This window comes from Chelonia mydas, chromosome 1 (assembly GCF_015237465.2).
Source record: "Chelonia mydas isolate rCheMyd1 chromosome 1, rCheMyd1.pri.v2, whole genome shotgun sequence".
In the NCBI taxonomy this organism is placed as follows: domain Eukaryota; kingdom Metazoa; phylum Chordata; order Testudines; family Cheloniidae; genus Chelonia; species Chelonia mydas.
In genome coordinates, this window is record NC_057849.1 from 224,843,926 (window position 1) to 224,862,059 (window position 18,134).

The 18,134-nt window shown below is 45.0% G+C and overlaps 1 long non-coding RNA gene across 2 annotated transcripts; it reads left to right on the forward strand.

The window, feature by feature from the left end:
* Positions 1-7,849: 7,849 nt before the first annotated feature.
* Positions 7,850-13,322, forward strand: LOC122462227. Of its 2 annotated transcripts, none has more exons than XR_006284658.1 (3): positions 7,850-7,940; positions 8,302-8,847; positions 11,666-13,322. It is a non-coding gene; the product is annotated as an uncharacterized LOC122462227 (long non-coding RNA). The 2 variants fall into 2 exon arrangements; XR_006284657.1 differs by having other exon boundaries at positions 7,861-7,940; positions 8,322-8,847; positions 11,666-13,290.
* The last annotated feature ends 4,812 nt before the right edge of the window (positions 13,323-18,134 follow it).

The window sequence follows — 18,134 nt, forward strand, 5'->3', positions numbered from 1 at the left end:
AGCTCTGACTTTGGCTCCGTCCCTGGCTCCTCCCAAACACACACAATTCCTTGTTCTGCTTCCTCTTCCTTGTGATTCCTTGCGGTCCTTACTACTTCTCTTTGGGGTCCATCCTCCTCCTCACAGTCCCTCTGTCCTTCTTCCTCCTCTGCATGGTCCCCCATGGTCCTTCCTCTTCATTTGTTTGTTCCTTTGTGGTCCTCCCTCTTCCACCATCACCTCTTTCTCTGCCTTCACAATCCTTCCCTCTCCTCCTCTTTGTAAGTCCTCATGGTCTTCTCTTTGTCCCCCACAGTCTGTCCCTTGCAGAGCATCCTTGTTCTTCTCTTCTGCATAATCCCTTGCAGTCCTTCCTCCTTTGTGGACCTTTCTCGTGATCCTTTGCATGATTCCTAGTGGCCCTGAAAAATGTAATGACAACATGGAAGAAATGAGCATCTTTCCACTCTGAAACTTGCAGGATGAAAATACTGTGGGATTGTAAAGCTGCATTTTCACTTGCCCACCCGCTATAAGTACCACACTTCGGAGCTTGGTGTGCACTTTTGCAGTTAAAGAAACTATAGCCAGATCCTGCTCCCACTGACTTCATTGGAAGTGCATTGAGGTCCTATTGTACTGGGCCTGCTCAGTGTCTTCTTTTAAAATCCCATCAGTTTCTTTTTTTAAACCTAATGCAATTACTTTTCATGTACAGGAGCAGCCTAGTCCTCATTCAGGACTTCAGGTGGATTATAACAGATGTCTTCAAAAAGTTAGTGTATGACCCATTAATATGCCAATAATTTTTTAAAAATCCAAATTATTTTTTTAATGAAATGTACCCAAATAAGATTTTGTTCTGGGCTAAAATCAAACCTGCAAGATTTCAGCCTGGGAAGATTAAGGGCTGGATTTTTTTGCTCCCTTTGTGGTTCTGAGGTGGTGCAAAGAGAGGTGAGACCACCCATGGCTCCCAACATGGAAGCAGCCCCAGCTAGCATACTTGACTTCTACACCTCCCTCCTGCAGTCTCCTGTGCAAAGGGAAGGAGAGGTGGGGCAGAATGGCTGGAGCGTGCTGTGCTCTAGCCTCTGGGACTGTTGCTGGCTGGTACAAGTTGGAGCAGCCCATAGGCTGCTCCAACCTAGCTGGGGCAGAGAATCGGGAGACATAACTGACTCTCTGACACCCCTACAGCACATAATCTGCTCAGTAGAGATCCTGATCACAGCAGAGAACCTGGACTTAAGTTTTTTGGAGAAAGTTATAAAAGCCCAAGCCAGCAAAGCTCTTCAGCACATGTGTAGCTTTAAGTGCATGAGTAGTCCCTTCAAGTCAATGGGCTTCTTATGTGTTTGAATTTATACTTGCGTTTAAGTGCTTTCCTGGATCAAGGCCTAATGGCCTGAAAATATTATTTATCTTTTACTCTGGTAGCAACTAAGAGTCCCAGTCATGGACTAGGACCCCTCTGTGTTAGGTGCTGTATAAACATAGAACAAAAAAGCCAGCCCCTGTCCCCAAAGAGCTTACAAACGAAGGAAATGTAAGGCTATGTCTCTGCTGTGCCCCAGCGTGGCTGTACCACTGCAGTCGCACCGTTGGAAGGTACGCAGTGCAGCTGCTCGTTGTCTCCAGGAGAGAGCTCTCCCGACGGCAATATAAAACCACCCCCAGCCAAGGTGCCCACACCAGCATTTTTCATCGTTAAAGCTTTAGTTGTTCAGGGGTGTGTTTTTTCACACCCGTGAGCAACAAAAGTTTTAACAGCGAAAGTGCAATGAAGACGTAGCCTAAATCAAACGGAAGGGCCATCTCCAACTTACCTGTGTTGTTGCCTCACAGTGTAACTGTGTTTTCCAGGGGTGCAGAAAGTGAGTCATAAATTCCTCAGGTTATCTGACAACAAATACGCATGAGCAGAAATGAAAATCTCCCACTCTTATGTAAGCAGTGAGCTCCCACTCCCACTGGAGTCCTCTGCCGGGGGAGGGAAGACTTCTGCTCTGAGTAGACACCCATTCATTGGCACAGAGGATCTCCTGGGGAAAAGAAGTAACTTGCCAGCAGGTGCATTTTTAAAAAGTGGGAGCCCTTATGTCAGAGAAAAACTGAGCTCCCTTCCTGTCCTTGAGCTTGGAAAGGGACATAAACATCATCCAACAATGTAGCATTGTTAATGAATATGTCATTTTCATCACCTTCATTTTGGAGGGTGCATTACACGAAGCCGAATAACAAACCATTCAAACATTTCATTTTGTAAGGGGCAGGGAAAAAACCCAAAGCCAAAGAACTGTTTTAACTGGATTGTGCAACAATGACTATGACAATAATTGGCTGTAAGAATTAGAGATAACAGGCAGCCTCATGAAATGAGCACATTCCAAAACTTTTAACACTGAAAAATACTGCTGCCCTAAAGTGCGAGAAGGGAAACAAGGAGATGGAGTGGTTTTGTATGAACATCCAGAATGCTCCAACGTTCATATCCTTGGCCATCACAAATACTTATGATGTATTTTCCAGCGGGAGTTTTGTGCTTTTTCTCTCTGGTGTTGCAACCCTGCCTTCCAAACTATGTTTTTCTCTAATGCTAGTATTGGAAAAAGGAGCTGATCTGGCTGTCCTGGAGACTCAAGTCTCTTATGTATTCACACAACAGGGATGCAGCCTGGGTAGCAGCATTGTGAACTTCTCCTATTGACTTGCCAATGTGACTCACCTTTGACATGGGGAGTCGATTTCAGTCTTTGTCCCGGTTTATCTTGGCCTGTTAGCTGCTGTGCCTGTTAACAGGCTGCCAGTTAGGCCTCCTGTAAAATGTTCCAAGCACGTGGCCTCCTGCTTCTGCAGAGTCCCACTGAATTCAGAGGGGCTCTGCGTGGATGCAGGGATCTGTCCAGATGGCACAGATTTCAGAATCAGCACCTTGCAGCCTGATCCAAAGCCCACAGTGGGAGAATAAGGGAGAGGTGGTACAGATCACTGCCAGCAGCCCCACTAGTTATTCTGCGCACTAGTCAACCTTGCATCTATCTGTTTTATGTCTGTTCGGTCATATACACACACTTACGACTGCAGCATGTAGAAAGTTAGGCTGCTCGTTGCATGAGGGTTTTCTGCCCCATCTGAAAAAGGCCCAAATAAAACCTCTTTGGCAGTTGAGAAGTCGACTCAAGTTTATTGGTTTCAGAGTAGCAGCCGTGTTAGTCTGTATTCGCAAAAAGAAAAGGAGGACTTGTGGCACCTTAGAGACTAACCAATTTATTTATTGGTTTTCAGCTAACTCAAAGTTACGATCATATAAGTCTGCTGCGCTCATGTCTCACTTATTTCTGCTGTGACTCAGTTCTAACGGTCACAGTCTAGAACATCACAGCCATGCGTACAGAACACGGTGTTCGGAAAGACTTCGAAATTCTTATTTTTGTCACCACAGTAGAGCTGCGTCTTGCAGGTGGTACGGATTTAGTATAAAGCGTAATGAAAAACTGTAGCTTCTTCATACATTTGGTGGTAACTGACTTACAGATATGTACTATTTTACTTGTTTCGGTTAAAAAGTAAAATTAAAATGCCTTGAACCCCAACAGTGTGGTGCCTGTTTCAATGTAACAAGTAGCTTATTTAAACAGTTAGTGACTCCAAAAATGCCTACCTTCCACTGTCAGTATTAACTATAGGCACTTTAATAGAGAGGTTGAGGAAAAGGGCATCTTTCAGTCTGCTTGGAAGGGCAGTTAACATAAAAATGCTGGTACTAAACCATGCACACCGTTATAAAACATGGCAAACCCCGTGTTGCTGATTTTGACCAATATCATCACTTGACTTTAGCAGAACTGCCGCACTGCTATAATACAAGGTTGAAAGTCACTTACTGGTTAACAGATGACTTCTGTACGTGCTCTAAAATCTAAAAGAAGTTGTTACATGCCACCCCCCACAGCATAGCCTTAACTCTGCCCTCATTGATCGATGCCCCCAATAATGCACATAGTAACACTCTCCCTTTACAGATGCTACAGGATATATTGGGAACAGAGCGTGTGAGCCCTGTAGGACCCACCCTAACACCTATTTGCTAAGGTAAAACTCAGGTTTAGGTTTAGATCAGGTGTAGCAAACAGGAGCTGCCTACACTCAGCCCACACCTCACAAACCACCCCAGACCTGATCAATGTTACCATCCCCTCACCCTTGCCTAAAAGATTCCTGCTAAGAAACTGCCTTTACTTACCCATCACTGAACCCTGGAAACCACTATCCCGTGTGCCACTAGGCTGCTATCAATCACTGTGGCAAGAAGACTCCTGTACACCGCTCCTGAGACACCCCAGAGAACTTAGCATGGACATGAGGAATATTTGATCACACAATGCACTTCTCCTGTCATAGTGACAACTCTGCCAAGCTGCTCCTGCTAATCCCTCCACTGCTCCACACACCTACACCCAACGCAGTGAAGGCTGTTGGAATACATGGGGATAAATGCTGCCATTGAAAATCTGTGGAACACAACACAAATGACACATTCTTAGTTATGACCTTCTCATATCAAACTAGGGAAATACAACCTAGCTGGAGCTAACTAATGGGAAAATCGTTCCCAGAGAGTAGTTATCAGTGGTTCACAGTCATGCTGGAAGGGCATAACAAGTGGGGTCCCGCAGGGATCGGTTCTGTTTCCTGGTTCTGTTCAATATCTTCATCCATGATTTAGATAGTGGCATACAGAGTACACTTACAAAGTTTGTGGATGATGCCAAGCTGCGAGGGGTTGCAAGAGCTTTGGAACATAGGATTAAAATTCAAAATGATCCAGACAAACTGGAGAAATGGTCTGAAATAAATAGGATGAAATTCAATAAGGACAAATGCAACGTACTCCACTTAGGAAGGAACAATCTGTTGCACACATACAAAATGGGAAATGACAGCCTAAGAAGGAGAACTGCCAAAAGGGATCTGGGGGTCATAGTGGATCACAAGGTAAATATGAGTCAACAGTGTAACGCTGTTGCAAAAAAAGCAAACATTCTTCTGGGATGTGTTAGCAGGAGTATTGTAAGCAAGACACGAGAAGTCATTCTTCTGCTCTACTCTGCACTGATTAGGCCTCAGCTGGAGTATTGTGTCCAGTTCTGGGCACCACATTTCAGGAAAGATGTGGACAAATTGGAGAAAGTCCAGAGAAGAGCAACAACAATTATTACAGGACTAGAAAAACATGACCTATGAGGGAAGATTGAAAAAATTGGATTTGTTTAATCTGGAGAAGAGAAGACTGAGAGGGGACATGATAACAGTTTTCAAGTACATATAAGGTTGTTACAAGGAGAAGGGAGAAAAATTGTTCTTCTTAACCTCTGAGGATAGGACAAGAAGCAATGGGCTTAAATTGGAGCAAGGGCGGTTTAGGTTGGACATTTGGAAAAACTTCCTAACTGTCAGGGTGGTTAAGCACTGGAATAAATTGCCTAGTGACATGGTGGAATCTCCATCATTGGGGATTTTTAAGAGCAGGTTGGACAATCACCTGTCAGAGATGGTCTAGATGAAGGGTGGGCAAACTGCGGCCCCGCGGGCCAAACCGTCCCATCAGGGCTTTGGAGCCAGCCTGCGGGATTGCCACCCCCGTGGTGCCGCAGGCCCTGTGCTGCTCCTGGAAGCAGCCAGCACCTGGGTGGTGGTGGGCGGGGAGAGGGCTCCATACACTCACCCGCAGGCACCGCCTCCTGCAGCTCCCATTGGCCAGGAACTGGGAACCGTGGCCAATGGGAGCTTCAGGGGAGGTACCTGCAGGCAAGGGCAGCACATGGAGCCCTCTGCCTCCCCACTCCCCCAGGGGCTGCAGGGATGTGGTGCCAGCTGCTTCTGGGAACAGCGCAGGGCCAGGGAAGGTGCCACTGCCACCCCAGAGTGGCTCCAGATAAGTGGCACCAGGCCGGAGCCTGCACCCCGAACCCCTCCTGCACCCCAACCCGCTGCCCTGAGCCCCCTCCAGCACTCCGCCACCGTCCCTGCACCCAACCCCCTGCCCTGAGCCCCCTGCTGCACCCCAATGCCCTGCCCTGAGCCCCCTCCTGCACTTCACACCCTCTCCTGCGCCCCAACCCCTTGCCCTGAGCCCCTTCCTGCACACCGCACCCCCTTCCACACTCCACACTCCCTCCCGCACCCTAACCCCCTGCCCCAGCCTTACATTCATGGCCCTGGATGCAATTTCCCCACCCAGATGTGGACCTCGGGCCAAAAAGTTTGCCCACCCCTGGTCTAGATAATACTTAGTCTTGCCTTGAGTGCAGGGGCCTGGACTAGATGACCTCTCGAGGTCCCTTCCAGTTCTGTGATTCTATTTTTCATGTCAATTTATTATGGCAGCTCCAGGGGGCACGCCTAGGGTTGCATTGCAGAGGTGGTGTGTACCTTAACTCCTCATTTTCCTGGTTTTCAGAAGTTTAAATATGCATTACTTAACACTTCATTTCCTGGCTTTCAGAGGTTTGAATGTGGCTGAACATTCTGGGAATGGGCCACTGTGTGGCATACCTTAACTCCATGTTAACTTGAGTTTTTGGCAATTAATATTATGAACAGGGCCAGTAGCCCCAGCTATTAAAGTTGCAAGAAACTTCCTATGATAGGACCCTGTTGTCTGTTGCTTATAATTTAATCAAAGTTTAACCATTTGGGCTGAAATTTTCCATGCCCGGTTACTGCCTCAGCCTGAATGTGTTTGGAAAATATCGGCCAAAATGATTCCGTCTTTTCTGAGAACAAGGCTAGAGATTTATGATGTTTTGCCCAGGTTAAAATTTTCTGGTGACCTTTTCTTTGAAAAGACCCAGCACCCCTATGCTTTTGAGCAGGGATTTGACATTTGGCACGGGGGTGGTCTTTGTGTCGGGGATGTGACGTTTGCAATTCCCGTGAAAATCTGCCCAAATTTGATTAAGTTATAAACCTTTGAAAAATTGCAGTTTGGACACTCAGTAGAGTTGTCTTTGATTATAGCAGCTAAAGTCTTTGAGGATTCCGTCCACACCGAGCATGCTCCAGTCTGGGACTGAGCCGGGCTTTCCCTGCACTTGTAGCTGTGGGTTGCTGCAGGCTGGGCCAGGTCCAGGTGCATGAACTGAGAGCAGGGAGGCTGTGTTCTTAGTGACCACTCTGCTAGGTCCAGGCAGCAAAGAGGAAGAAGCTTCCTGTTCCAAAGTCAGAGACTAGAGGCAGGTCTGGCTTTGGGGCTCAGGGAGAGTAGATTGGGACAAGGAGAGATTGATGAGGAGCCAGAGTGCTGGGGGAGAACTGGGACCAACTGGGCAAAGAGACTGGGACAAAACTGGCACCAGGGATGCAGGGGAAAGGGTAGGGACTGTGCGTCAACGAGGAGCTCAGGGCGGGAGATTTGGACTGGGAGGCAGAGGGGACAGTAAGTGGAGATGGGTAGTAATGGAATTTGTTTTTCCAGTTTGCTTTTTTTTAAATGTAGGAATTAAGTTTGCCTGTGAAACCTTAATTTGCTCCCTTGTGCATATGCATGGTGATACAGTCTTTAATTTCATGATCACATACTATTTTCTTTCCCCACAGACCCTCTGCCTCCTTCATTGCATAGGATAGATCCTCTGGGGATGAATGAGGATTGTGCAGTGAAGGAGGCTGGTGTTGTCAGTAGGATAGTGAGGGGGTTTATATCTCACGTTTGCTCTGAAAGAGTTAACTGGAACTGGAGAGCTCAATTAAGTCACTTGGTTGCACCTAGGGGGTGGGCCAGGCCCAATGAAAGATGAGTCCCAGTTGGGGGAAGAGCTGGGTGGCTAGTATAAAGAGAGGAAGCTCAGAGTAGGAGGTGGAGAGCTAGTGTTAGCCAGCAAGTATACTGGTAGGGTTGAAGAAGAAGCCCAGGGGAAGAGTTGGCCCTGGTATTTTCTCCTGAGCAGAGAACTCTGGTAAGAGGCTAGGGAAAGGACAGAGAAACCACCGGGATGGAGGTAACTGTGGTGGTGAGCTCTATTACAAGAGCAGGACCTGGACCTCCAGGGAACCACTCAAGTGAGGGATAGAGTGAATGGGAAACTTTAAGAGGGATGGAAAGCTTCTGCCTGAAGAAGGCAGATGTGGTTTAAGTTTGTACCTTCATTTGGGACTTGTTGGGGGCTCTAAAAGAAGCATGAATCTTAAGAGGCTGTGGAGCTTGAGAAGAATGCAGCTATGCAGTGGGCCCAGGAAGAGGCTGAGGGGAAGGCCCACTGACCGGCTGAGATAAAGTGAAGCCCTGGGAGGTAGCAGGGGCTGGGTCTGTGTAAACAGACCTTGTCTGCTCACTACAGGAACCATGGGCTGGAACCAAGAGGAGACCCCAGACCCTTCCTATCTCCTGTCAGGCAACAGGGAGGTGGCATGAACCCCACTGATGTAAGGAGCTGGGCTTTTGAAAGCCCTGAGATGAGAGCAAGTAAGAACCACAGGGCCCAGAGTTGGGCTGAAGACCTCAAGGATGCTGGAATATAGTCTGCTTGGGACACTGTTACCTGCCCTTCAGAAGGGATGGGGACTGTAAATGACTTGGCTGGAGGGCTCAGTCACAAGAAGAGGCAGACCAAGCAGGACTGGACTGGCTGTAGGCAAGGGGTGGTAAATGAGGTGACCCTGCTATGCCACACTTGGTCACAAAGGAGTGCCCCACGGGTGAGTCAACTCTCTTGCAAGGACCCCTGCTTCGTTCGTTGAAGATGATGTGAATGAGGCAGGGGGCTGCAGGAAGATAAATGGGCTCATGGTTAAGGAATTGAATGCAGCCCCTAGGGAACTGGCTTCTATCCCTACCTCTGCCACAGAGTTCCTGTATGATGCTGGGTAAGTCACTTAAACAAAAATGTTCCCATATGGTCACTAATTGTGGGTTCCTCACTTCCTGGGTGCCTGATTTGCAGAAGTGCTGAGCGCTCACCACTCCAACAGAAGTCAATGAGAGCTGTACTTTGAACATATGAGGACCTGATTTTTTCAGAGAACTTCATAGGAATCTCAAATTGTGAACCCCAATTAGTGGATACCCTTAACCTTAAGTATCCGGGGGTAGCCGTGTTAGTCTGTATCCACAAAAACAATGAGGAGTCCGGTGGCACCTTAAAGACTTACAGATCTATTTGGGCATGAGCTTTTGTCTAAACCTTAATCTCTCTGCTTTAGCTACTCCCTGTTTATAAAATGGTGGTAACACCACCTCCTCACCTGGGTTTTGTCAATGTAAATGAACTGATGTTTGTGAAACACTCAGATACTTACTCCAATGGATTATCCCATACGCAAAGAGAGTCACATAGTATAAACATTTGGTGGGGCATGTGTAAGGTTGCCACATCTCTTGATGTCCCAACCTGTATGTTTTAGAAAACTACTTGGCCATATTATTACAATGCGATGATGTTTAGAGCTGGTTGGAGGTTGGGTTTTTTGGTTTTGTTTTGTTTATTACTAGTTGAAATTTCAAATATGGATGGAAAAACAGAATTCACTTTTTAAACATGCTTGCTCTTTCTTTCTTTCTTTTTGTTTGTTTGTTTGTTTTTTGTTTTAAAGCCAGCTCTAATATTATGATGCCACCTTGCAATATGGCTGGGTAAAGTGGGGAAACTGCCCTGCCTGTGCTCTCCCCATAAACTGAGAAGTTGATTGTGGGAAGGTGTGTAGCTATCTCACCAGCTGTTCACGCATTGCAAAAACAACAACAAACTTTGTATGCAGTGTTGGTGCCAGGATATTAGAGACAATATGGCTGAGGTAACATTTTACTGGACCAGTTTCTGTTGGTGAGAGAAGCAAGCTTATACCTGAAGAAGAGCTCTGTGTAAGCTTGTCTCTTTCAACAACAGAAGTTGGTCCATTAAAAGATATTATCCCCCCCCCCATCTCTCTAACAACAAACCTTAACAGTTGTATTTTTCCCCCCCTTTGAATCATACTATCCAGAAGATTTTTCTCTCTTCTCACCCCCTTTAATGTGCTGGTGATGACCATACACTGATCATCAAACACTGTCATTTGCTGCTTTGGTTATTTTAAAAAAAAAAAGTGTTGTTGTTTTTTTAATCGCTGTAATACTAGTCTCAGTTCTACTGCTACCACAGGACTGATATCGCTACAAAGGACAATCAACCAATCACCACCCCTACATATGACTGATAGCATGGGGGGGAGGGAAAAATAATTCCTCCAGACCTGGAGGGTGGGAGGTGGAGCTTTCTTTTATATGCCTCATTTTGGTGGTTACAGTCCTGCCAGCCCCCAGAACACCATGGTGGTAATGTGGGGAAGCCAATCTTTGCTTCCCCACTCTTGCTCGCCCTTGTTTTTCGAACAAAGCCTTTGCCAATGCAGCACGATCTCTTTGTAAATGACCAACGTGGTTCCGGGGAGATGCATGAGCTGGTAATTCACAGGTCTCTCTTGATCAGTTTCACCATTGACTAATGGAACTCGCATCCCTGACCGGTTTGACACACAAGCAGGTTCCTTCCCCACCCCCCTCCCCGAACACTTATTAGCAAGCAAGGCGTTAACGTGATAAAAGAGGAGACCTTGAGAAAAGTCAAAAGCATGTAGGAAGAAAACAGGTTGGACCTGTAAAGAGAAAAGAGTTCAAGAGTTTCACCAGTGAGCCATGAAATGAAAAGTAACAGCTGATGTAGTGGGGAAGAGGAGGCAAGAGGCAGCGTCAGAAACTATGGATCCAAGGTTAACGTGGGGGGGAGGGGGAGCTGAAACTTAAAGTAATTACCCAGGCAAGAGACCGTGAGGGATATCTACGACAGTGCCATTTATGCGTTAGAGTCTCTATAAAAGGATCACCAGAGAGCTCCTTATTGGCAACATGGCTTGCATTGTAAGGCACAAATGCCCCCACTGCTTTTGAAAGCTTGAGGCTAAGCAACCGATTTATTTTTTTTTTACAGTCCCCAGAGGGGTTACAAGTATTTGCATATTTATACCCCAGTTGATCGCCCTGAGGTCTGAAAGCAAGAAATTACTCCAGAATTTTACTGAGCGCTAGCAAATAAATAAATAAATGAACGACGATGCCCTTGTTTTATTATACAATCAAGGTTAGGTTCATAAATACAAGCTGAAGTTAAGAGAAAAGGCACAGAACAATTCGTTTAAAACTATTCATTCTTTTGAAAGCCATGACCATTGTTTTGTTCTCCTGCCTTGACAGGAAGCTGAATTTCTGGCATAAAATAAAATTCCAATGTGATTATGCTTTGGAGAATTCTTTCTGCTCCTATAATACAATTAAATGCATCTTATACACAGTAGGAAAGATTTCCTATGTGACAGTCCTTTTGTGCAAAACAAAAAAGAAAAGACATAGGAACAGGAATTCGCATTGTTTGAGATCTAAAATACTGAATCAAAGTGGCATGTTTCATTCGCTGTCCTACTTCTATGATGATCCCAAAGTAGTTAGTATGTGTGGGTGGATCTTCCCAATAAACCTTGGCTCAAAAACAATTAAACGCCAGCACGATTTGTAGAAAGGAACTTTTATTTCCTTTTTGTGTGTGTCTCTTGCAAGTTTTACTTGTGACGGAAGCGGCGTAAACCCTTGTATTCTGGAAGGCGTTTTAGGTGAGCTACTTTAACAACAGCCGCTGCTTTCTTTTGTTCATAGGCAGCTGTAGCTTGGACTACTTCTCCCAGCAGGCTGTGCGGAAAGAGCATGTCGGTAAGAAGCTGCCCTCTCCCCTTTTCCACCACACTCTCCCTCCTCCCTCCGGTAAATAAAGAATTGTCCATACTTTGCTGACACATCATGTGCATTGAACATTCAACGAGGGCAGCCATGCAAAAGGCAGGTCACTGAAAACAGCCAGCAACTTACCTCCTCCAAATGAAACTCCAGAGAGAGACATGCAAAAACTACGAGGTAGTTACATCCTGGAGTGGGGGGAAGGTTGGCAGGGCAAACAGTGCCTAAGGTTTTACATCTTAAATGCACAAGGATCAGTAATGAGAAGATACTTTTGTGGAAGGGGATAAATCAAGATTTTTGCTAGTCACTCCCTATATCCCTACTAATCAACTGCTTTCTGATCACACAACTAAAGAACACTCATGTCTTGCATAATTTAGTTTACCACTATATAAATACTCCTTTTCCAGCTCTTACAGAGCCCACAGATTGTGCGGTACTATATTACACTGCTTTACCTGTCTACTGCATTGACAATTGTATTTGGTGTGTGTAGTTAAACAAAAGGTGTATTTTTATAACGGGGGTTCTTTCTATGCAATCTGTATAACCTTGGTGAAAGGAGGTTTGCTTAATTAATTTGGAACCTGTTGGGTTGATAGGGATTAACACAAATACAGATGTAGGGGGAAGATGAAATGTTCTTCTAGAAAAGGCTTAACAAAAAAATTGCAGGTTTGAAGTGGTCTTCCTTTAAACACTCTCCTCTCAATTATACCATTGACTTCAATGAAGTGATGCCAGTATAAATGAAGGGAGAATTTGCCCCAGGTTTCTAAAGGATCCTGGTGATGGACCTTTTCTCTACAACAAGAGAGCGAAGGTGGGTACTACAAAGAACTGAAGAATCTGCTAGCCAGGCCTTTCCTCCTAAGGGAGTTGATTCAATTTACACCATTGTGTGTTGAGATGCGTGTGTGTGTTCAGAAGCTAGATTTGAATTTCTACAGCAAAAATTCAGTGGTTGAACTTGTGTGTGTATTGCAATTGTCTTCATAACAAAAGGTAAAAATAATATCAAAAGCAAGTCTAGTCTATTGTCTAATTATGTTTTCTTTAAAAGGAAGGTTAGGAAGATTGTCATTCTCTAGGGTTGGATTAGTGGTGAAAATGGTCTTGTCTTACTGTAGTTGTCATTCCTATATTTTAACTTTGAACCTAGGGTTTCTAGTCATGATTTCTTTACTTTAAAGAAACATTAAGATAAAACATGTCAAAAATAACTACTTGTGTTTGCTAATAACCCTCTCAGTTGTTCCTGCTGGAATCATTTTAAATGTAGAATTTCCTTTTCAACATTTATGCTGTTCGCTTTTTGCTTTACACTTAGTCTCTTTTCCCTATGCCAGCTAATATGTTTCACTTCTCTTTCTACAGTTACCGTCATCGCTTACATCTAAGTTTAAGCACTGCCGATGAATGTTTAACTATATTTGTAAACTGGTTTTGTTGACATTAAAAATTGAGAACACTTTTATACACATTGGTCAGCATGATGTCGCCTTATATGTCTGTTCAGTGCCCAGCACGTTTTGGGGATTCTGGAATATAATAAATATTAATGATCATGGGCTAGATTTGTGACTTCAGGCACAGTCCCGTGAAACGAGTCAGTACCCTCAGTAGGTACAGTGCCACAGACACGCCCTTCAGAGTCGCATTTTCCTCCTTGCTCCTGAGAGAATCCTTGACTATTGGCTTACCCCAACAGAGTGTATTATTGCTCCCTTCTTCATGTACCTCTCCTGTTATGAAGGCTCGGCTACTCTACCCACTGAGTGGTTGAGGGGTGGATGTAAGGCTGTGCCTGTTCCCCATCTACTCCTTGCCCACTTTCTCCCTCCCTGGAGCAGGTGGTCAAATAACCTTGCTTATGACTCTCTGCTCTGTGACCCAAGGACCAGGTGTGTGTGTGTTGTGGGGGAGGGGTTCTTTTTCCCTTGGATGAGTGTATAGTCTGAATCACAACCAACAGGAGGGTGACCAGATGTCCCAATTTTTATAAGGACAGTCTTGATATTGGGGCTTTGTCTTATATAGGTGCTGTTACCCTGCTCCATCCCCTCCCCCCCCCAACATTTTTTTTTACACAGTGTTCAAACATAAATATATGACCTTCATGTCCGGACTCTGCCAGCAGGTTTTATGGAAAAATCGCAATGAATTGAATGGAAGTTTGGAATGCTGATTCAGACAGACCCATGGCTGTACGTCTGCAAGACTGTGCTCTGTTTTTCTGGAACCTCCACAGTCTGTATCAGGGTGTGCAGACAGAGGAACACATTCTTAAGGTGACTCATTAGACTAGAGTGGTACCATTTATTCCACATGGTGGGACTAATCCCCGGTAATTCCCTATACAGTCAGGACTGTGTCTGGAATTAAAGTTGTCATTGTTTTCATTATACACTTCTATTTGCATCAGCTTGTCCTATGCAATTTCTCTCTCTACCACCTTCCCTGCTACCTCCCTTCGGTTAGCCTTGGCTTCCTGTCTATCCCTTCACGCATTTTTGTGCAAAAGCCTTCTCCTTTACAACTGCTTCCCTTTACATCCTGTACAGCCTTGACTTATCAAGGTCTCATCCTGCATTCCTTACCCTCACAAAACTCTATGGGAGTTGGGTGCTGCTTGGGGGATCCAGGACTGGGCCCACTTCAAAATGTAGCTGAAGAAAACATAACTTTTCTTGCCTTTACCTCCGAAGTTCTCTTTTGTTCCACTATTATTTTATTTCAGAGTAGCTGCCATGTTAGTCTATATCCGCAAAAAGAACAGGAGTACTTATGGCACCTTAGAGACTAAACACATTTATTAGAGCATAAGCTTTTGTGGGCTACAGCCCACTTCATCGGATGCACCGAATGGAACATATAGTAAGAAGATATACATACAGAGAACATGAAAATCTTCTTACTAGATGTTCCATTCGGTGCATCCGATGAAGTGGGCTGTAGCCCACAAAAGCTTATGCTCTAATAAATGTGTTTAGTCTCTAAGGTGCCACAAGTACTCCTGTTATTTTATTATATATCCCTGTAATTGTATTACTTACAGCAGTCTGTAAAGCAATCTGGAATACTGGGCCCAATCCTACTCCCATTGAATGGCAAAGTCCCATTGATTTCAGGAGGATCAGGCCCACAGTTTCAATAAAAGGCAAATTGAGAGCTCAGCTCTTCAGCCCTTACTCAAGCAAGTTACCGCCATTGGGAAAAATCCTGCATGTCCCTACTCAATTTTTATATGGACAAAGCCCAGTGTAGTAAATGCGGATTATACCTGAATAAAGGAATTTATTAGAGCCACTGAAATCAATCTCACATGTAAAGATTAATTCACGCAAGATGCAGGCTCGTTACTCAAAACTGGGTTGTATTTTATGTTGCAAAAAGCTGAAGCTCAACATGCCAGCTCTCCACTGACCAGCTGTATTAATATTAGTATTTTAGATATATTTGAACTACAAAAATCATGTAGGATGTTTTGAAGTTATCCAAGTGCAAAAATATTGTCATTGTGCATTCCTGTAACTTCAGAGTGGATGAGTGCTGATTAAAAGGAAGTGTGTGTAATGGGGTAGGTAATGTGTTTCATATCCGTTTGTAAAGATAATTGTTCTAAACAGCTCTTTTAAAAGAAATCACCAAAAAGCACATTTTTAAAGCAACACTGAAATTGTGATAACTCAATACAGCCAAGAAAATAGGAATTCATGGTTAAGTCCAACAAGCTCACGTTTCTTCTTACAATGACTCTGTTCTTAGCACACGTCAGTCTTAACTAAGATCCGGATTCTGTAAACACACGCGTGCTTAGCTTTACTGCCATGAGTAGCTCCACTGAAATCAATGGGAGTAATGATACTAAACCAGGGGTGGGCACTCTTTTTGGGTCGAGGGCCACATCTGGGTGCGGAAATTGTATGTAGGACGGGGGCAGGGGGTTGGGGTGTGGGAGGGGGTGTGGTGTGCAGGAATGGGCTCAGGGTAAGGGATTGGGATGGAGGTGGGGTGCATGAGGGGGCTCAGGGAAGGGGGTTGGGGTGCAGAAGGGTGCGAGGTGCAGGCAGGGAGTTGGGCGGGCGGGGTGTAGGAGGGGTTCGGGTGCCAGCCCAGCACCACTTACCTAAAGCAGCTCTGGGGTGGCAGTGGCGTGCACTGGGGCCAGGGCAGGCTCCCTGCATGCCTGCCCTGGCCCCATGCCGTGCCGCTCCGGGAAGCGGCCAGAACCACGTCCCTGCGTGGCCCCTGGGGAAGGGGGGACACAGGGCTCTGTGCACTGCGGTTGTTCCCGGCCAATGGGAGCTGTCGGGGGCGGTGCCTGGAGGGCCCTTTGCCCCCATCCCGGGGCCCCAGGGACGTAGTGCCGCCACTTCTGAGAGCGGTATGGGGCCTGCGGCACCCATGGGGGGCAATCCCGCAGGCTGCATCCAGCCCGCGGGCCGTAGTTTGCCTACCCATGTACTAAACTAAAGTTAAGCATGTGCATCTGTGTTTACAGGATTGGGACTTTAAAATATTCCCCTGTTTGCTTGCTGTGTTTTATGTTATTGAGATGTAGTATTTTGCACTATGAATAAATAAGCCCAACTTGTTCTGAAGCCAAGAGAGACATAATTATGAGATCACACCATGGCTTTTTACTAGTTTATCTTGGACAGCTGGCTCAGTGTTTGTGGTACTCACTATGGGCCCTATCCAACTCCCTCACAAATGAATGGAAAGGCTCAGTGGGAGCTGGTTCAGAGCCATTGGGCCCAATCTTACTCCCATTACAATTAATGCTGATAACTCCAATTGATTTCAGTGGGAATAGAATTGGGCCCCTTGACAGACTGTCACACTGCCAGCCCACTTGGTAATATCATGTTCAATGTACCCTTTATTTTCATTATGTGCATTTATAACAACATTCTGTAACTGGAATAAATCTACTTGTACATACTGTTTGTACAGCACACACTTCTTTTGTGTGCCAAGAAGCATATACACATGATGAATTTAACCGTAGAGAATTATCTATACCTGAAATATTTAGCTCTTGCCTTGTAGGTTCACTGAAAAGTCTTTAATTTGAAAGGAAATCTCTACAAGCACAAAAATTCCCAGAGAGGAAATGCCTCTCAATCACATTCTATAGGTCTGAGTTATTTTTCATTTTGATACTTGATTTTAACCATTTCTTAATGCTTTGTTTTCATAATACATATCAGCTCAGAGTGAGATGAAGGAGAATAGGGAATATAGGATATGAATAGATATTTCTACAACAAAAGCAGCAGTATAGTTGAGCTCAAGCATTCAAAAATCATGAGTCAAGCCCCTCCCTACAGTCATGAGATTAAAAAAACCCTCATGATTGTAAGTCAAATAATAAATTTGGGTGGGGTGTGGGTTTTTTGTTTTTCTTCGTCTAGTTTTGGGGCTTTAGGATGCAGTTGAGTGCCACTTTCAAGCTTTTCTCTGCAACCATGAGGGCTAGAAATTTACATTTTTCCAGATGAAAGCTGAAATTCTTAAGTAATCACATGACTCCAGCTACTGGGGCTTTAAGAAAAACACCAGCTATCATGAGACGCATGATAAAACTGCAAGAGTTGGCAACACTGCAAAAGGAAGGCCGTACAGAGACATTAGCAGAATAAAATAGGTATTAGAGAACCTGGCAACTGCTTCTTGCAGAAGCTGCTTGTTGCAGTTGTACAGCTTATCAAGTGTCTAAATGAGATGAAGGCTAACAGCCTGAGACTCAATCCAGACAAAATGTAGGGACTGCTTCCCTGCTGGGGGATGAGAGCAGAAAAGGTTAGATCCGCTCCCTTGGTACAGGGACTATGTTTGCTGTTTGTTATGAAATTCTGAGGAGCAGCCGGGGATCCAACAAGTTAAAGATTGGTACTGGCTTCCATCTTCTTTCTGTGTGCAGTTCAAGGTGTTTGTCATGCTGTATACAGCCTTAAGTAGTGTGTGCCTGGGCTGAGAGATTACTTCCGACCCTGTGTGATACCACCAAAGTTGAGATCAGGTGAGGCACTCAAACTGGTTTTCCCTTGGTTCAGCTGGGGAGGGCTAATGGCAAGGTGTTCTTCCTTAGGGGCAGTCTGCTCCGGGATATGCTGTCTTCTCCCTCCCCACTTTGGTCTGACAGAGTCTAGTAATTTTGGCAGTGCACATAAAGTCCATTTGTTTTACTAGACTTTGGAGAAGGGCTTGTGGATGTGGTGGGAGGGTTTTAATACCCTAGCTGGCTACTGATAATCTCAATAAATGAACTGATTAACTGAAGGGCAGTGTCTCTTTTTTGTAACTTTTGTATTTTACTATGCATATTTTTTAAAAAAATAAATAAAATGAGAACTTAATATGTACATTGTAAATGCTCCTT